This window comes from Conger conger, chromosome 14, assembly GCF_963514075.1.
Source record: "Conger conger chromosome 14, fConCon1.1, whole genome shotgun sequence".
Classification (NCBI taxonomy): domain Eukaryota; kingdom Metazoa; phylum Chordata; class Actinopteri; order Anguilliformes; family Congridae; genus Conger; species Conger conger.
This window is the reverse complement of record NC_083773.1, coordinates 18938593-18958572: the sequence shown is the minus strand read 5'-3', so window position 1 is coordinate 18958572 and position 19980 is coordinate 18938593. Positions and strand designations below refer to the sequence as shown.

The window sequence follows — 19980 nt, the reverse complement described above, 5'->3', positions numbered from 1 at the left end:
CCCTAACAGGGAGATCAAAGATGCTCTTTCTCCTGCACTCATTTTGAGGAACCCTAACATTAGAAACAGAACAGATTGCAGGAACTAAAAGAATACACTCAGTGACCACTTTATTAGATAGACCTGTACACCAGCTTCTTAATGCAAATATTTAATCAGCCAATCATGTAGCAGCAACTAAATGCATAAAAGCATGCAGTCATGGTCAAGAGGTTCAGCTGTTTCAGACAAAATGGGGAAGAAATGTGATCTAAGTGACTTTGACCGTGGAATAATTATTGGTGCCAGGGTGGTTTGAGTATCTCAGAAACTACTGATCCACTCAAAAGTGGTCATTTCAAACCAGTTCCAATTCAGAAGCGTGAGTATTCGCACTGATCAGGACTTGCTGCGTCTAATCACCAGGCCCTTAACGTGCTCAGACTCGACGCTCCATACTGAAAATCGACCGCAGCGGCCAGATGAACTCCCCCTTTCATTTACCCGACCAACCGACGTACCGCTGACATTCAGGAACCCGCCAACTGCTACTGCGGCACAGCCGTTAAATTAAAAGCTGCCAAAGGATGCTCCACAAAGCAGGCCTACAGAGCCTCGGAAAGAACACGCAAGAAACCAGCCCAGAGACCGAGACTGAGATCTGAACCGTACACTGAATACAACAGCCATTTTATACTATAATGTGACCCTGCATACGGGTTGTGGGATTCTGGGATACTCTTGCTGTTGTCTGTTGCGTGTGGGATTATTGGTGGCATGGTTAGCACTGTTTCCTCGCATGAAAAAGGTTGTGAGTGAGTCCAGGTTGGCTGGATCCTCCCTGTGTTTTCACGGGTTTCCTCCTGGTACTCCAGTTTCCTCACCTCAAAAATACGCCACTCTCATTGTGAATACCCTGGTTAAATGTTTTATTATTATTATTTTTATAATAATACAAATAATAATAATGAGTTGGGTTGGGTTGGGTTGGGTTGAGGGGCTCCAAATTCTTTTCAGCCTTCAGCATAAACTGGGATGTAGGACTTTGGTACGCTCTTCTACAAGACTAGCACACCCGACCGTCCCTTCAGATCGAGGAAACTTCAAATCGAATCCCAAACTGTGCCCCCCAACAGCTCGAGCTGCTCTGCGTGAACCCCCACACTCCCCTCCATCTTCACCTGCCCGGCATGAGCGGAACCTTTGAAGGGCGAGGGCTTTGAAGTGCCAAAGCATCTGTGCACTTTAGAAGGAAGTAGGCCGTCTCAATTACACAAATGCCATTAATTACGAGCCTGAGTCCTCAAAGAGAGGTGGCAGCTTTGATTTAGCCAGCGAGGGAGGCCCCCGGTGGAGATGCCATTCCCAGAATGCACTCTGTTTACAGAGCAGTGCATCCAACCAGCTCTGTCTACATTTCACATACAGGCAGAGAGGCATAAACACTGATTATACTACACCTAAGGCCATTCACAAAAAAAAGGCAGCCACACTTATTATTCGATAAGCATATCTAATTGGAATCTGCAGTGCATTATAAATGTCCCTTTTTATATTTGAAAAAGAAAAAGCGAAAGTATCGAGCTTGAAGTTTCTTTTTACAGAATACAACTAAGCAGCTTTCCAAGGCCAAACTTGGTTCTTTTATAGTGCTACAAAGCAGGTGAATATTCTCCCTGACACACATTAGCAAATGTTTTTTTTTTTTTTTTTTATAAGGCAAAACATTTTTTTTTAATCTAGGTGACACTGGTGACCAATCAAAAGGAAACCGATAAAAGGTACGCTCTCGGGCAGGATGTCCTTAACCGACACCGTGGTATAATTTTGAAATGGCAGAGTTAAGAGATAATCTGACCTTGTCTGCGGTCGGAGAAAGCAAAAAGCCCTCTGGCTGGCTGGCGTCACTCATTTCCAAAGTGCCTCTTGCCTGTTTCCAGGGGCTCCATCACTGGGAGGCAGCTTGTCGCTCAGCTGAGAGGCTAACGCTAATGCTAACACGGGCCTTCGCTGCCCTTTCGCTTCACCCAGACGGAACCGGTCTGGTTATCTCAGCAGGGCAGCCGAGGGTTCAAATGTTTCATTAGCCCCCGTCCCCAAACACGTCCTCCACCCCACCCTCTGGAATTATGGGTAGGACTTGGTAGAAAAAACTAACAGAAGAGGGGGAGCCAGGGGAGTAAATGAGAACCCCCCCTCCCCCCACACCCCACTCTCTGCCTATAGCAAACCTTGCTTCGGTTAAACTGATTCTCAGAACAAGGACAGCCATTTTGTCCCGATTGCATTACATCCAGCAGTGTAACACGAGCTCCCTTGGACACTCCACACATTAAGGCCTAGCTTGCTTGGGGCTCTGAAATATTGGCCAGATTCGATTCTCAGATATCTTTTTTCTTTTTTTCCCTTTTTTTCGGAAGCGGTTGTGTGTGTGGAATTCCAGGAACCCCCGTGGAGGAGATCCGTTCGTCGATTCCAAATAGCCCAGAACCGGGCGAGCGTGACTGCCAACTCCACGCGCTTCAGAGTCCCACTCCTCGGCCTTGCGTAAATAACTTGAAGTACTTCACCAGGAAACGTGTGGAGGCCCATGGAGGACCAACACAAGTGACTGTGTGTGTGTGTGTGTGTGTGTGTGTGTGTGGGATCTCTGATAATCGCGCTAGACTCCCAATCTCCTAATGACAACATGATTTGGTCAGGGGACTCTCAGTGCTGGACATGGGTTATTATGGGAGAACAAGCTTGCGGGATCTCTCTTAATTATAAATCACACGCATGCACACGGACGCACGCACACAAGAGCCTTCCGAAGCCTGTACCTCCACACAATGGCCGCGTCAGAAACACAACGTCCTGGAATTCTGCTTGTTAAACCAAGAGTCGTGAGCATGATTGCGAGAGATATCAGGATATGGTGACTCGGGACTCGGGAGAAGACAAGCCTTTTTTAATTTGTGGTTTAGTCACTAAGCGAGTGAAATGAGCCATCAGCTCCAACTAGGCATACAGGAGAATGAAGTTCCCAGAACAAACAGCGTGCAAATCCTGTCAGAATTTGGCACGCGTGTAATGACCGAGTTTGGGTACGAGACCTTAATTGGAGCTCAAGCTGCCTCTCGAGCGCTCGGCAACCATCATTTCCCAGGTATCAGCGGGAATGAGGACAGAGCGGGAGACGGCGTGGCTCGGCAGTTCCGACGGGTCTCGGGGCTTTTTCCACGGAACGGCTAGACGTTTTACTCCAGCTCCATTTGTAACAGTCCAGCGGTTTATCTGCCGCTCCAGGCCAGGGGAAAATGCCAGGCTCCCTGGTAGGCCACACACAAGCTCCGGGCCCCCTGGAGCTCAGTGAAGCCCTGGAACATGGAGAGAGCTTGGGGCACGCACCACGCTCCTCTCAGCCGGATCTGCTGGAGCCCATACGCCTCACTGCGTCCGGCTACACCCAACGCTTCAACCGCCTAATCACCCCCGCCACTGGCCTGGGTACCGCACATCACTGTGGTTCGCTGTCCCACACCCTGAACGAACGGCAGCTAACACGCCCTCCCAGCCTCCCGAAATGACCCACCCCTCAGTGACATCATCTGCCCACCCGGGAGAGTGCGGAAAATCAGATCACTATCCTGGCCTCAGGCGAGCGAGGGAGGCCGGGGGGGGGGGGGATGTGAATTTAACTGCCCTTATTATTCAAGAGCAAAGAGGCCTTTCCAGCAAAATGTCACCGGTATTACATCCAAGCCCCTTTCGTTTCCGCGAGCTTGTTAGGAATGTCTGCCCCAGTAACCAGCTAGCGCTTGTGTTTTGTTTGTGAGAGTGAGAGTGTGAGTGTGAGTGTGAGTGTGAGTGTGAGTGTGAGTGTGAGTGTGAGTGTGAGTGTGAGTGTGAGTGTGAGTGTGAGTGTGAGTGTGTGAGTGAGAGTGAGAGTGAGCATGTGTGTCTGTGCCTGTCTGTGCATTCTTTCAGGTACGCAGGGAACAGTGAAAAACATCTAACAGGGAAATGACATTACATTACCAGACACATGCAGACCTTCCTCTTTCACATACAGTCCTTAACACAGCTGGACATGTGCTGAGGCACTTCAGCTCAAGCGGTCTCTTCGCTCAGAGACTGAGGGGCAGTGCGCCAGCTGGGACAGAAGTCTACAGCCAGAGGTCTACAAGCCCTGCTGGGACAGAAGTCTACAAGTGTACAAGCCCCGCTTCCCGACCACTCCGCCACCAACAAAGTTGAACCAAAGCGACACTCGAAGAGGTGCGAAAGATCACAGACGAGAGCGCGTGTCCCTCCAGCACACACATACACACACACACACACAGACACAGACACAGACACTCTGATATTCTTATCACTGTCAGACACCAGTCAGAGACCAGTAGGGCACCGGCAGCCTATCAGCACACAGCACATGTAACATTTACCACCTCAAGCGACTTTCGTACAGCAGACCGGCACGACACGCCAAGCGCTACGCACGTGCACGCTGTCACGTCTCAGCCCGATTAGCAAACAGGTTTTTAGGAATATTACGAAACGCTTGCGTGCTTCGATACGCTTTTAAATCGGCACCGTAGCCGGCGAACCGGAGGCAGAATTTTCTAAAAGACAGCGGTTTGAGGGTGGCCGCGGGGCGGACGCGCGATAAGTCCAGGCGTTGGAGCGTCTGCAGCCTCGCCGGCCCTCTTTTCCCAAGAAGCCCCGTATCAGCGGGGTGCCCCGCCCACAGTGACTGCGCACCCTACCCAATCTGTCAAGGTCACCTCGGATTGTTCTCCGCGACAACAGGGGAAAAAAAGAGCGCAGAAATTCGCCATTTGCGAAGGCCATCTGCCTGCCGGCGTTCGGAACGTCCAGCCAAACAACATCTCTGCCTTTCATTCCACCAAATTTCATTATCTGTTCCAGAGACCTTGAAATTAATTAGATCTATATTCCAAAGGGAATCTGCAGTCTGGAAATTCTATTTTCAGTTTTCACATCGTATTGAGTAGATTATGAATCAACAAATAATATAAGGTTAATCTTTACAGTGCATAATGTACAGCCTTAGATCTGTCTGGGCATAACCACTTTCCCGGAGGTTTGGAAATGCTCATTGCCAGATCAAATTGAGAGTATTTATGGGGTAATAATTTCTCAGAAGGGCTGATTATTGATCGATGACCAGAGGCTGCGTGCTGTAGATTAGCACAGCTGTGCCAATATCACATGGAATGGCACGACTGAGTATATTATTGCAATGATACAACAGTTTTACTAACAGGTTTATAAATAAATAAAAACTTAATAAAAAAATAACAATTTGTGCGTCTGAAGTATTGTTAGGTTATGAGTCATGATATCTCTGATACAATGAATCAACCAAATGTAAACATGGCAGATTGGTGACAAGGTTTTGCTTACTTAGGAGTGCCTTATTAGATAATGGCACTCCTTGGAATATCACAATGTGAGGTTGTATAGTGATTCATATATGGGCCAGGTATAATTTTTCATCATTTCTAAATATGCTGAACAGCATTCCCCCCGTTCCCCAATTCATTATAAATTGCATTGGATTTACAGTACATGTATAAACCCTAGTAGGTTCTTTGGAATGCTTTTTTCCAAAATTCTAGTCAGTGTTCTAGAACAATGTATTACTGTATATCACCAGCACTGACTGAGACAGTGGATCAGCATTATAATGTTCAGTTAGGGACATCAAAATTGGATTATGTAAATAGATTTAATCTAAATGATGTATATACTGTATATATCATGAAAAAACTATTTGCGGATGTTTCTTTGGAAAATGTAATTAGCTAAATTCTTACATTTATTATTTTTACTTTGCAGTTTGGCTGCTACCGCACAGTAGCATGGCGAACTCACTTAAACGTCATCGTATGAGAAAAGCACACGGCTGGCCATACATATTCTTAACCTTCATCTCTCTTATTCAGGTTTAAATAAAACAGCGAGGTTAACGGTTATGACTGCACCACAGTTACCATAAACAAGGAGAAGCGCACACCAGCTCAGCATTAAGGCTGCTCGTTTCTCAGGGAAACGCCACCCCGTCTGCTGGCTGTATAAGTCTCCTCTGATCGAGCCCGTGCATGAGCTCGGTCATCATCGCTGCCATAACACATCTGCAGCGCGACAGGCTGATTACAGCCCGGGGCTACAAGATGGCCGCCGGGCCTCTGGAACTGGAGCCTCATACGTCTGATGCACAGGGAGCGGGGGGTGGTGGGTCAAAGGTTAACTGAGAATGCCGGATCCTTCCGTTTTCAATTCCAGAGGAGCCAGGGCACCTTCTACATCATCGCTGTCCAATTGTACACGGAAAGGGCTGGTGTGGGTGCAGGTTTTTGCTTTAGCTCAGCACTACTATGACATCTGATTCAACTAATAATGGTCTGCACCCACACGGGGTGTGTGTTTCGGGTAAGATTGGACACCCCTGTTCCACATAGAGAAACAGGGCATCCAACCAAGGGGTAAGACTATTTGCCTGTTCAGATAATTGGACAGGATATGAATGATCAATTGGGCTATGAATATGTATAACGATATTTGAATGCACATGCAAAAAAAGGACAACTAGTATTGTCTCTTGCTGACATTCAATGAAGAACCCAGCAAAAAATAAGCAATTATCATCCATGCAAGTAGTCAGAGCACTTAGAGAGAGGCATTCATACAGAATTTAGATTAACAACACAGGGCTCCATTATTGCAGCTACAGAACATTCAAACAAGATATCAGGGCTGCCCAACCCTGTTCATGGAGAGCTAACATCCTGTAGGTTTTCATTTCAGCTAATTACAGCTCTGCTCTAGCTGTTGAATGAGATGTGCTTTGTAAGGGTTGAAATAAAAACCTACAGGATAGCAGATCTCCAGAAACAGGGTTGAGCAGCCCCGCTCTAGCTGTTGAATGAGGTATTCGGATTGAAATGAAAATCTACGGCACTGCTAGTATCTAAGAACAAGGTTGAACCAAGCTGATCTAGCCGTTGAATGATCACATGACTACAGCCTTCAGGGCAGAATGCCTGCCTTATAAGATCAATGGTCATAGAGAGATCCTGAGGACAACATACTAATCACCGTCTAATCACCGGGAAACAGTCCTGGTGACATTTCAAAGACCAGCAGTACTTCTGCCATCACCTAATTCAATACCTCGAAAAAACCCGGCCGTTATCGATGTTCAAAAAAGAAACACAGAAAGTCATACAATAATGATTATGAGGAAGCGGGTGATAGTTAAGTAGCCTGCTGCTATTCAAATTATCAGAAAAAAAAAAACAGAACTAAAAAAAAAAACACAGATGTTTTTGTGCAACACAAGCCACTTTGCTGACATCCAAAAACTGAAGGAAGAGAGAATGAGTGGAGAGAGAAAGAGAGAAGAAAGAGAAGAATGAAACAGAGAGAGAGATCAGTGCCCGGGCTGAGAGCAGAAGTTCACTGAGGGGGGGGGGGGGGGGGGGGGTAAATGGAGTCACACTCAGGTGACGGTTCCTCATGTTTTTCCTGGACGGTCACAAGATGGCTGAAGATGTGGAACATTGCTGGTTTCCCCCTGCTGGCATGGCCCGGCCCTGGGATGAGGTAATGCGGAGGGGAAGGAGGCCGCAGGCGGCAGCTCAGGCCCCGCGACGGGGCATGTGGCTCGGCCCCTTCTGCTGCTCATGTCACTTTCCAACAGCCCAACAGCTGGCCTGACGCGGGGGGAGGGTCAGGGGGGGGGGAAAGGGAACTTGGGAAACCACTGACAAAGGCCCATTCTCGCTGCGCTTTCTTAACCGACCCTCTCACATGTTTTTCCATTTCCAGCGGCTAACTCTGCGAAACTGAACGCTCCTGTTTACCGCAAAGAGACGAGGGATCGGCGTGTGTGTGTGTGTGTGTGTGTGTGTGTGTGGGGGAGCCCCTGACCTCTGAAATTAAAACGAATTGCGAAAAACATTCTAACGAACTTAGCGATGTAGGAATCCCAGTGAGTTCCATGACAGCGTTTCCTTTGTGCAGAGGCAAGCTAAACAAGCACAGCTTGAGCTGGGCTAAAATTGAACTCAATTATCACATGCAGGGAGGGGACGCCAAACCCATGTCTCTGACACTCAACGGCACAGCCTGCTCAGAAACATACCGATTAATACGTTCAGGAGGAAAACAAACCCAGAAATATATACTTCTTGGGTGAGCCTCCTTGTTGCGGACTCTAATGAGCCCAGGGATGAGGAATTGCGGTTGCATTGTGCGGCGAAACAATGCCTGAACGCCACACCCGATTTTCCACAACCCGAGTGAGACACGTTCCGTTTCGTGACAAGCCTCTGAAAAAATGGTGTGCTCGTAGGCAGCACCGTATCCCTCTCTGCTGCAGGAACACGGCGGTAACGAGGAGCTTGTTACACACTTATTTACGTCTTTCTTGGCTTTACATGAAAGCGGACAAATTACAATGCCTCTCCTCGTTATGGCAACACGCAGCATAGTAAATATCTACAGCTGGGTGAGGCCATTCCACGCATTTCAATTCAACCTTGTGAGGCCACGTCCAAGTGTCCAGCTTACACAAACTGTCCTCACTTCGACGGCGTCCAGCCAAGTCAGGGGTCCCAACAGGGGATATAGCTGCCATTCTACAGATTAAACCTTGCCAGTGAGCCTGAGTCAGACCTTGAGAGAGAGGGAGGAGGGAGTGAGGGAGAGAGAGAGAGAGACAGGGGAGGAAGGGGGGGGTGAGCTGGAGAGGCGAGGGTGGCAGGAGGCACCTCACCCCAAAGAGTTTCCCAACTGGCGGGCTGCCCGGCCGCTAAATTAGAACCGCGTGTTTGCCCCACACCTCAGGGACACAAACAACTGCCTCTAACTCAGGAGGGGGAGGACAGAGAGCGGGAGAGAGCCAGAGAGAGAGAACAAGAGAGAGAGAAATAGAGAGAGAAAGAGGGAGAGAAAGAGAGAGAGCAAGAGAGCAAGCAAGAGAGCAAGAGAGAGAGCAAGAGAGAGAGGATAGCTAATGAGAGGGGGAGAGATAGAGAAAGAGTGTGTGAGACAGAGCAAGAAAGAGGGAGAAAGAGGGAGAAAGAGAGCACTATGGCGAGAAACAAATAACCAAACAAACAAACGAGTGCTCTGATAAGGAAAGTTTCAAATATCAGAACATGACACATGTGAGGAAAGAAACCTTGTTCAGGTTCCTCCTGTACTAATACTCAACGCGGCAAATGGCAGATATAAATGAATCCAGAAGGCTTTGCATAGGAATTCTGGGTGATTTGATATTTCTTAATAAGCTCTAAAAGCTGAAAAATGTACTCTCGATAAATCTATAGTAAGCTTGAATGGCTGTGTTTCAATAATGCCTGCACTCCAGAGGTAAGGGTTTGTGTGTTTGAGAGATACAGCGATAGTAAAGGGTGTGTGCATGTGTGTGTGTGTGTGTGTTTACATGCATGCGTGTGTCGCTGTGTCAAAGTAAACTCCCTTCAGGGTGAGAGTAGTAGTGTTACTCCTGTCGAGGAATTTGCTACCTGACAGCCAATTAAAATTATGGCAGGAAATATCAAAGTTTGATCTTACATCACACACTGCAGGCGCTCTAAGACATATCATCTGCCAACTGGCAAATGCAAACAGTGGCAAACAGTGGCAAACAGTGGCAAAAGGGTGAAAAAAAAAAAAAAAAGCCACATAAAATCTGGCTGACCTTGTTACTCAGCATTTCACACCAGAGAATTCCTTGTTCCCGGTTCTCACTCTTGGACAAAATCCCTCGTGCCCTTCTGAGAAGTGACAGCAGCTTATGTTACATAGTAGTTAAACTATGTTTAGAAAAATTCCGGGACACACTCAGGACTTTGAAGACAGATTTTGTTTTTTCCATGTTTGTATCATTTTAAATAGAAAAGCCTACTGGGGGTTCAGTCAGGACACAGATGGCTGGTACATTTTACCTGCAGGGATCAGCCAATCATATAAATTTCACCTGCAGGGACCAGACCAATCACAGATCAATGTGATGCCTGGTACATTTTACCTGCAGGGACTGGCCAATCACAGATCAGTGTGATGCCTGGTACATTTTACCTGCAGGGACCGGCCAATCACAGATCACCGTCTATGGTGAGTGACAGGAAACCGCAGCAGGGAACTGAGGCTCGTGCGACACCGGCTAATTGCTTAGCAACAGGCAGCCGGTTCTCAGAGGAATAACACTGGATGAGCTTGTGGAAAAGTTACAAAAAATATATAACAAAAATAATAACATTATAATAACAATATAACATTTAATGCACAAGACCCGATATACCTTCCAGGTAAAGAAGGTTGACACAAACACACCCCCCCCCCCTCCCCAGTTCTGTCTTGAGTACATCGGAAGGCCTTCTTCAAGAAGAGGAAATGTTTTTTTTTTCTTTTATTATTGACGCAGCTACCTTTGATTTAATGAGATTTTTAATTAGGCAGCCGACGGTATCTGATGATGGGCCTTTTCGCACCGGGAGGCTAATCCTCTTTACTCCATCTCTCGCTATTCATAAGCCTGTCTCCCCCTCTTCTCCCTATCAGGCCTCTGCACCGCGCCGGTCTGATTGCACTTCCCAACCTCCTTCAGGGAAGTTTGAGTGCCGTGCCGGAACAGAGAGACACCGTCAGCATGTACACTTCTAACAATGTGGAGCAAATGCCGCTAATTGAGCGTATGTGGGGGAGGGGGGAGCTCTGCAAGGGCTGCAGCATCTATCAAGCGGCAGGTTTTCCACTGCCGCTGAACTCCCCCTGAGCAGGAAAAAATGAAGTCAGCAGCACTTCCTCTGCCGTTCCATCCTGTTTGCCTCTGGTTTATACGGTTGACGCTCAAAGATGGTAAACCACACTTTATGAAATAACTTCTCTAAGCAACAGCTCTCTCTGGGAATGCCGATGCTAAGGCTAAGGATTTGCAGAACACTTTCCCTCGGGGACCATGTGTTCCAGACCAGACTTTTGGACGGATACCGGCTTCACCTTAGAGGCTTCAATACATATTTCAGTGGCCCAGAAGATCACTCTTGCGTAGAACCTGGCAGAGTGAGCGCAGAGATTCTGGCACAATTAAACAATTAGGAGTTTATTTTGTCAAAAAGAAGGTCTGTTGAGGGGGGAAAGTTACAGAGGGGGGGCTGGGGAGTTGGCCCCAAAGAGTTGCATCTGTCAAGTTTGAGCGGCTGCTCCTCTCTGGTCCACCGGTTTGAGCTAAATCAAGCGGCACGCTGTTTCAGGGTTTGATCACCTTGGGAGACGGGAGAGGAACAGAGGAGAAGGGAAGATGTGGATCGTCCGCTTCTGAAGCTTAGCGCCCGACTGACGAGTTCTGAGTTCCCCACGCTGCCTTGATGAAGAAATTTGGTCTATTTGTCGACGTCAGCTGTCTCTGTAACCAGGCGTACGTCCCCGGTGACAGATTGAAAGTCCCAAGAGACTTCGCTCTTCATCTTCTTCCAAGGCTCCATTAATGCACTTCGCGAAAACGCGAGTAAAATGCGCTAGCTGCTACTTCACAGGCGTGAAAAGATAGCTAGGCTTCACATCCTGCTGGGCTGCAACAACCAGTCCCATCAAGTCGCTTTTCAATTTGCTGGGCTGGCCACTGTAATGTGTGGTATGATTCTCTAAAAGAATCAATATCTGGTGCCCTTCTGTGTCGCCATCACTTTGTGGTTTCTGTGTGCAAAAACAGCAATTTCATCCAATGATAGATTCTGGAAGCGGGGAGTAAATGCATCATTGGATGAAATTGGCCTTTTATCCAACATGGCATTGGCTCATTTCTCCATGCCCGCGAGACTCAAAGTGCACCCACGTCTCCTGTAGGGCTGCACAATATGAGGAAAATATACAGCATGCCATAACGTTGTTGAATATCGCGCTGACGATATGACTTGTGATAAACAAATATTTCAATTTGCACAGTTCTAATGTCTGCTTTAGGTACACTGCTGACATAGACCCCAGACAATAAATAGCCAATGCCCACTGAACAAAAAAATATAAAATACATTATTTCCAACTGCTTTGATTGAACAAATTGCACATGAATAGCCAATCAATTTAACATAACATTTAATAAATACTATTAATCGCAGTTCAAGCAGTCTTCTGCAATGTGTTTATCTTGCATGTTCATATTTCGATGATGATAAATATACGATACAGCCTATCATGCAGCCCTCGTCGAGTGGAAAGGCCCCTACCAGTTCTCTGTGACAATTGACACAATGGAAGCAATAGTCCAGCCTGGGGACTTATTGCCTCATCCAGACCGAAAGCAAGTGCCCCGGAGGCAGGCACGCCAAAGTTCTCTCACCCCCAGCACCCACTGAAGCATGCCCCCGCTACAACATCCAGGGGCCTTTTCTCAGGGCGGATCTGAGCCCTTGATACCACCCAAACCAACAGAACTAAAGGCCAAAGTGCCCCTCTCTCCTGCCCTGCCCATGCACTGACCATGCAAACCCTTGTGTCACTACGTCGTCGTCATCATCATCATCATCATCATCATCATCCCTTTTCCAGACCTGGGTGAAATACGTAATTGTTTTAGAATCAGATACTTCTCTGTGCTCAATTGATCTTGCCTGGAGCCAAACAAAAGGACCAGAAGGCGGGGTCTGAACTTTAAGAAAGTAAGCTATTTCATAGATTCCAATATACCAGACAAGCTCAGTAAAGTGTAGAAAAGTATTCCAAAACAAATACGCATTTAACCCAGGTCAGCTCTCTCACTCCATAGCAGAGGAAGAGAAGAGTCCTGCATTCCCTCCTGTGTTTTCTTCCTGAAACCCGGCTGTGGCTTTATGACAAAGCCAGGCCCAGCCTATACAGGAAGCCCACGCTCCTCAGCCCACCAGGCTGGGAGCTGCAGAGCTGGGAGTCGCTAACCATCAACACCAGTTATGCAACTCCATACGGGTGGGCGTGTGGGAGCTTTCATTTGACTTCTATTTTATATTGTTTTGATCAGGGTGCATACATAGAGTCTTCCCCTCTGTACCCCTTGCTCAATTTCTGTCGTAAGGCTTCCAGGACTCACAGACACAACCGTCCAGACACACATCTGTTGAGCAGTGATTACATTCAGAACTCAAGCATGCCTGGAACAACTTTTTAGTACAAAAGGCAGCCTCTGCACTGCAAAAACCAAGAAATAAGTCTCAACAAGCATTTTATGCTATCTTATATTGAGACTTAAAATCAGATTTTTACTTTGACTTTTTTTGCTAAATGACTTTAAAATATTGTCAATGAGGTAAGGCAGTTTGACTCATTCCACGATTTTGCCAGTGGGGTAGGAAAACTTCACGACAAGCAAAGAGAAACTTAAAACAAGCTATGCTAATACTTTCTACTTTTCTACTCGTTAAGACAGACTTCTTTTGCAGTGCATTGTCCCTCACATGTTCCCTGGAAGGCTGACTGGAAGGAAAGCTATCTTTTGGGGTAGGGTAGGGGTATAACCCACAGAAAAGGTGACAGGGTGCGGGGTTATCTGTGTCTGAAGGATGGCGTGCCAGAGGCCAGGCCTCGCATTGCCCTCACACATCATCGAATAAACATCTGACCTCATTACGGGCTCCAGGGCCACTCCGATGCGTAAACTAAGCACGTTCTCCCGTCGAGTTCAACAGTCACAACTTTCATCTCCTTGGGCAGAGCCGGCAATCTGGCCCGAGACACGGCAGAAGCTCCGGCCCTTCCGAGAGGCACGCAACGCCGGCTAACAAGGCGCTCCAACGCAAAGAGACTCATTTATTTGTTTGTTTTTCACGCGCCGTCGCGCAAAGCTGAAGGCGGCGTCCCGTTCGACATTCCGATGAGAGACTAGCGCATCGTCGGGGGTTCGTTGGCATTCAGCAGACGTAAGCACCGTCAGCGTGTGGGAGCCGTGGCATTGTTCAGCAGGTGCTTCATTACGAGACACCTGAACTCCCATGTCGACGCACCACGTCCCCGACTCTCTGATTGGCACACCTATTAATGGCTCTGCTAACGGTAAACTAAGAGGCAATTAGGAGGGAGAGAAACTTTATTTACTGCGGCCAGGATCCCTCCGTCCCACCGGAGCGACTAATCTCCCCGCACCCGGGAGGCCCGCAGGCTTTACCCCGCTATGCGGATTACGTGGCAGACCAAAATTTAGAGCGGAAATTAAAGAGCGAAAATTTCATCTGCGGGAGGGACGGAGGGGAGAGGAGCTTCCTGGGAAAGATTTGGGAGAAAGGCGGGCGTGTCGGCCGAGGTGCGGGGAACCACTGTGGAGCCTCGCCTGCAGAGCGGAAGCCTGCCCGCACCTCCCACGCAGAGGACGAATGGCGTCTGTACGCGCCACGCCGATCAGCCAATCCCGAAAGAGCACCACACCCCACTCCATCCTTGGACGAATGACCTCGCCCAGGGAAAATCCCATTCCAATCTAGCGCCGTGTCTTGTTGTTGTTGTTTTTCCCCCTTAACCCCGGCCCAAGTTCAGCCGTGTCGTCACAACAGAGCTAAGAAGTGCCTCTTAATTAGAGCGAACAGATGCTGCTAAAGTAAACACAGCTTGATCTGCACAGTAATAAATTAATTCAGCCTGGTGCAGCAACAGAGACGCAACCGTCTTACCGCTCCAAACAAACCCTCCTCCCTCCGACTTACGTAAAGCCTACAACTGACCCTCACGGAACAGACCCTACATCGCAGCCCGTCTTAGCGCAGGCCACCAGGAAAAGCCAGCAGTAAATAACATGAAGAATCGGACAGTCAAAAATGGCAAAGGGTAAAAGGTGACCGGACATATACGAGTGTGCACGGTCACTTTATCCAGCCCTCTACTTCCGGAGGAATGTTGAAAGCCTGACACCAGATGACATCATAACTCACTCGAACATTCCGTATTTTGCTAAATAAAACACAATAAATATCCGCAGAAGGAACGTCTTTCATGTCCAAATGAGTGCTCGTGTTTTCCTGCCAATACTGTTCAATAGGAATTATGGTAATGAGTGGTTCAAGAGAAAATATCTAAAAAACAGTATGTGCAGAAAATGTCCTGCTAAATGCTTAATGAATCTCAAGTGCCTTGAATCTCAACTGAGATCTTACATAGAATTAGACCTTTTGATATATTTGTATTTGTTAGGTTTAAATGGTTTAACATGAAAATTAATAATTTTATTTGTTACAAAAATACAGTGCCTCAAAGACGATTGAGCCATGGACTTCCCAAAAGAAGTTTGGCCAGCGCTAACAGCCTAACATAAAAGGTTCACACATTGTTGCTGCAATGTTGTGCCAACACTGACAAAACATTTGAGTTAAATTGTGAGAACATTTTGTGTTAGCTGGGCTTTGGTCTTCAATGCTGGCTGTGCACACTAGCGGTGTAGCTTAGCGGTGAGGAAGCCAGGTCTGCGATGCTGTAGGTTTGACTCCAGATGGGAAACTGCCAAAGTACCTCTGGGCATGGTGCTTAACCTGGGCTGCTTCAGTAAATAACCAGCTGTACCAAAGGGCTGCATTTAAACCATTTAAAATGTGTTGGTGAACCCTGGATACATGTGTCTGCTAAATGCCTAAACTGTTAAAGTGGGTATCCATCATTTTTCTTTCAGTTTTGGTGGATGTAACAATATCTGTGGTGACTGGTGGTCACAAAAGTTTGTTGATACTTTTCTTATAGGATAATCTAGCATTAAGAGTATTTTGGAGAAAGAAGACTGCCTAGAGATAACCAACAATGTCTTCTGACATGGCAATACAGGGACACATATCAAACCTCATTTTAAAGATGCTTTTTGGATTTAAGGCACTGGCTCTTCCATATGTGTAATACAAGTCCCTGTGTGTGCGTCATCATATTTGAATATGTGGTGGGAATGTTGCACCTGCCACAACCATTGCAAAACAGCATATAGATGAGCAGTTTAAGAACACAAGCTCATTGAATCGATATCGCTACACAAATGCCATCCTGAGAAGGCATTGACACCTTTTCTTTTTTATATGAAAAGATTACAGATTGGTTACTCCAAAGAAGAATGAACACCAGCCCCACAGGTTTCAGTGGTAAGAGGTGTCATAAATCACTTTTCACTGATAACCTCTCCTCAGGCATTTTTGAGAATGATCACCATGAGATATTACAAAGCACTTCCATTCAGTAAAACCAGGTGTGTTCAGCAAAACCCAAAAATCCAGGAGTCATTCTTCCTCATTTTTTATTTTTTCTCTCCTCACACAATGGGAGTGTCAAAGGACCAATTGAGGGGTCATGTTTTGTGGGCTTTCCCTAGATTATGTGAAATTACTGAAAAAAGAACTGTGTTGTGACTGAATCTTGGGAGAGAAATTATTCCTTTGTGAAAAGCTGGAAAACGGCCATGTGTAATTGTTAGATATGAACTGTGCACGCAGCAGGGATGGGGGGATATGACTGCAATGTAAGCATGGCAAAGAGCACCAAATTGCATGCGTAACGCACATTAATTTGGTCATTATTGTCCAAAACACATCAAAGATTCAGCCCTTCTCCTCACAACACCAATATTACTGCAGAAATAGCACACAACCTACATCGATGCCATAGTTTTACATAATCTTCTTGGGGTAGGCTACATCAAAAAAAGGAACTTGTCCCCAAAAACTGAACTCTACATGAATCTGCCATCATGTGGCGATGGCAATGTAAATAATTAATGAGTATTTTTTTTTGCTCTAATAAAATATGGGTTACGATGTGCGGAACTATAAAACTGCCCCCGCCAGAACAGGCTCTCCCTGTTCGACTGCACAAAGAATGCAGCGCAACAGCCCCTGATCCTGCCAGGTACCAACAGCACTACGGTAAAAATGACAAGTCACCGTTCACTGGAAATGAGAAATTAGACCACCAATTTAATTAGTCTACAGGATGTAGCCTATCCGGCACGTAGGAATGCATTTCATTTCTGCAATAAATCTATCTTCTTTTTCCTTTTCTTTTTTAAATAATTATTTGACTGCAGAATGCCTTTTATCATGCTCTAGACAGAATTGAAGTGGCATCAATGAATACAGCCTATACATTAAGCAACAACCAAATGCGTATCTGATGTAAAGTGACAGATTCCCCCCCATTTTCTTAAAAAATGCAGTACTTTTTAAAAAATGTATACCATTGGAACACACATGAGAACGGCTGGTAACACCGTGATTGTAACCCAAACCATCCATGCCGTAGCTGGAGTCATAAAGAGAGAAATGGGGGTTCATCTTTGGTTCTGGGCAGGGTCTACTTCTACTGAACATCCCACCACCAGGCTACCGGGGAGACTGCTAGGATATTGCCTGTGTGGTGCGACAGAGCATAAAGTGTCCCATGTGTGACCCAAGGCATGAAGAGGTGTCTGATAAACGCATGAATGGGGGGGGGGGGGGGGGTATATGAGGATATACACCTTAAGGCACCTAAGGGAAAAGGGGGGTTGGTTGGTGTGTGTGTGTGTGTGTGTGTGTGTGTGTGTGTGTGAGTGGGGTGGGGTGCAGAGCAGCCTACTGTTCACGTATGTCTTGCTGATATTACTGGAATATAACGTATCTATTGCAATGTTTTCTGCGGCTCACGATAGCCGTGGCTACATCCTTGTCCAGAATATCCAATAACCTTGTGTTGGCGAGAGAGGGAAAACCCAATGACAAGTACGACCACGACCACCCTGGCGCCAGACCCACTTGTTTTCTATTTTGTTTATTAGAAAATCCAGTTGGCAGCTTTCCATTTAACGTTGCCGGTATAACGCAAACATGTTTTGCGGTCCAAACGCTGCCTTGCACTCGGGGAAAACAACTCGGATGCTTGGTGTTCTGCGCCGCACGCGAATCCCTGGTGTCTTAAAGACTGACACATTACGCATTTAAATACGGCAAGAAAGACACAGCCAGACAGACGGATTCCCAACAAACGACTGAAAGGCAAGTGTTAAGTTACGTATCAACCACACAGAACTACGATGAAGCAGATAACCGCAGCACAGCGCTATAGAGATCAAAACAAAATAAATATTAATGTCTTTAACGCAGTAGTTTGTACATACAGCGTGAGCTGATCTGTACCCTACTCACGAACACACTCAAGCCAGTAAGTGTCCTCTTGTTTTTCAACAGCACACGCCTTCCTTCCCGTTCCTTTAATAGTTTAGTGCATGTATTGTGTAAGTAAGCCCCTTGCCTTACAGCCACTCCCATTGAAAAGAACAATTTTGGGTAATGATAGATGACTAGTAAAAAAACACTTCACACAGCACACAAATAATGGATAATAGAGCACTGAACTTCCCTATAACACAACGGCGAGGTACTGTATGGATGCAGCCGTTTTTATCTGGCGATGAAACGCTACCAGTGTAATTGCAGTTTCTCTGGTCGCTTGACAACATTCAACCGAACATAGCAAACTAATGTGAGGCTCTCCCAGGCAAGCGACGGTTAAAAAGCAGATACTGGGCGCGCGCACACCGAACACACGCACACACACCTGTGGAAAATACCGCGTAAGTGGGGAAAATACGTGAACGACTACAAACCTTGCTCCGTCGATGCTGATGGACCAGTAATTCAGGCTGTGTCACACATGACCACCGAAGAAGGGATGTTCTCACTTTTTTGGTCTTTAAATTAGTGTTTAATTGTCCGTTTTTAATCCAATGTCCCGTTTTTTTCAGAGGTGAAAAACGAGGATTCCCGTTCTGTCTCAGTGTAGGCTACTCAGTCAATGCAGAACGTCTTCTCTAAACTGGTTGCTAGTAGGCTACAGATCATACGCCGCCGTAAGAAAAATAACCCACAAGCAAATCTTAGTAAAGCAGGAACTTCCTTTGGGGAAGAGAAATATCCGTGAAAAAATGTATTCTTGTTTGCGGCAGCATTTGCAAAAAAGATCAGCGAGGTTCTGTCCTTCGGAGCTTTACAAACAATTCGTGTTTGTGTCCTCTTAATCTGTTTTCTAACTGGAATACTTTGGCATTACACAGAAAGCGAACATTTCTGTAGTGCAGATTAAAAAAACAATTAGCAGTTTTTTTTAAAAGATATTTTCCCTTCCGCAGTGGTGGTCACTCTCGTGTAACTCAATTCTTTATCAAGCAAATTCAAACATTACTTGTAACAACTTAATGAAACTGAAGCGATAATTTAAATGTATGCATTTGTGTATACGGAAAAGCCTGCCTCTGTTACCAGTCCAATTCCCTCCCTCTCAGAAGAACAAAATCGGAATTATTACGCCAGAGGGTGACTGTCCAGTCCGGCTCCAAATACACAAAAGATTCCGTGTTTTAAATGTTTTATCCTCTCTCGGCCAGTTATGTTCTTCCCCTTTCCTCACGCTCCTTGGCTAGCACACCCGCGTTGGAAGTGTACGGATAAACGCCGACTGGCTCCGGACTCCGGGAGAGTAGCAGCGCGCAGCTCAATCCACCGACTGCCGTGGCTGGAGAGCGAGATCGAGGGAGACAGAGGGGTGTAGCGACGGAGTCAGAGACGAGAGCAGGCGTGGGAGGGAGGGACCATTTTAGGATTAGTCATTTAAGGTGGATCGGAAGGATGTCAGCAACCTCTGAATAGACCTAAGCACCGGAATGTGTGCTTTAGTATATATTCTACAGCTAAAATATTTTTCAACAAGAATGTAGGCCTGTTGATACAACATCTTAGACACCGATTGTAGATAATTCAGACTTGTTTACACTGCAATTGAGTAAATGTAGAACAGTTATTTAATTCCCTTGTCCTTTTTTTCCTGAATATATATTTGTAACAATTTGTTAAGTATTCTCATTGATGTGTAAAAAAATCTTTGTTCAGTGTCTGTATTAATCTCAGCAAATAACTAAAGCTTTTTTGATCATTATAAATGACAGCTGATAGTTATATTTGTGTCATATATAGTACCCAACAGAACAGGACAGCATCGAAATACATATTGACGTCTAATCTT

The 19980-nt window shown here is 46.3% G+C and overlaps 1 protein-coding gene across 2 annotated transcripts in view; it reads right to left on the bottom strand.

Moving 5' to 3' along the window:
• atp2b4 (ATPase plasma membrane Ca2+ transporting 4) overlaps positions 1-19477 on the bottom strand; it is a 106373-nt gene extending 86896 nt beyond the window's left edge. For both annotated transcript variants that reach the window (XM_061219264.1, XM_061219261.1), the window contains exon 1: positions 18569-19477. The gene's annotated coding sequence lies outside the window, so the exon portion shown is untranslated. The remainder of the gene's footprint in view (positions 1-18568) is intronic.
• Between the last annotated feature and the right edge of the window lie 503 nt (positions 19478-19980).